The sequence below is a fragment of the Nematolebias whitei genome, chromosome 2 (assembly GCF_014905685.2).
Source record: "Nematolebias whitei isolate Nwh7 chromosome 2, NemWhi1, whole genome shotgun sequence".
NCBI classification, from domain to species: domain Eukaryota; kingdom Metazoa; phylum Chordata; class Actinopteri; order Cyprinodontiformes; family Rivulidae; genus Nematolebias; species Nematolebias whitei.
In genome coordinates this window covers 61,767,664-61,768,317 of record NC_056499.1, presented here as the reverse complement: position 1 = coordinate 61,768,317, position 654 = coordinate 61,767,664, and positions in this window count along the sequence as shown.

Sequence of the window (654 nt, the reverse complement as noted above, 5' to 3'; positions counted from 1 at the left end):
CTGTCCAGGTGTCCCTGTGATGGACTGGAGACCTGTCCAGGTGTCCCTGTGATGAACTGGAGACTTGTCCATGTGTCCTTGTAATGGACTGGAGACATGTCCAGGTGTCCCTGTGATGGACTGGAGACATGTCCAGGTGTCCCTGTGATGGACTGGAGACCTGTCCAGGTGTCCCAGTGATGGACTGGAGACCTGTCCAGGTGTCCCTGTGATGGACTAGAGACCTGTCCAGGTGTCCCAGTGATGGAATAGAGACCTGTCCATGTGTTCCTGTGATGGACTGGAGACCTGCCCAGGCGTCCCTGTGATGGACTGGAGACCTGTTCAGGTGTCCCTGTGATGGACTGGAGACCTGTCCAGGTGTCCCTGTGATGGACTGGAGACATGTCCAGGTGTCCCTGTGATGGACTGGAGACCTGTCCAGGTGTCCCTGTGATGGTCTGGAGACCTGTCCAGGTGTCCCTGTGATGAACTGGAGACTTGTCCATGTGTCCCTGTAATGGACTGGAGACATGTCCAGGTGTCCCTGTGATGGACTGGAGACATGTCCCGGTGTCCCTGTGATGGACTGGAGACCTGTGCAGGTGTCCCTGTGATGGTCTGGAGACCTGTCCAGGTGTCCCTGTGATGGACTGGAGACCTGTGCAGGTGTCC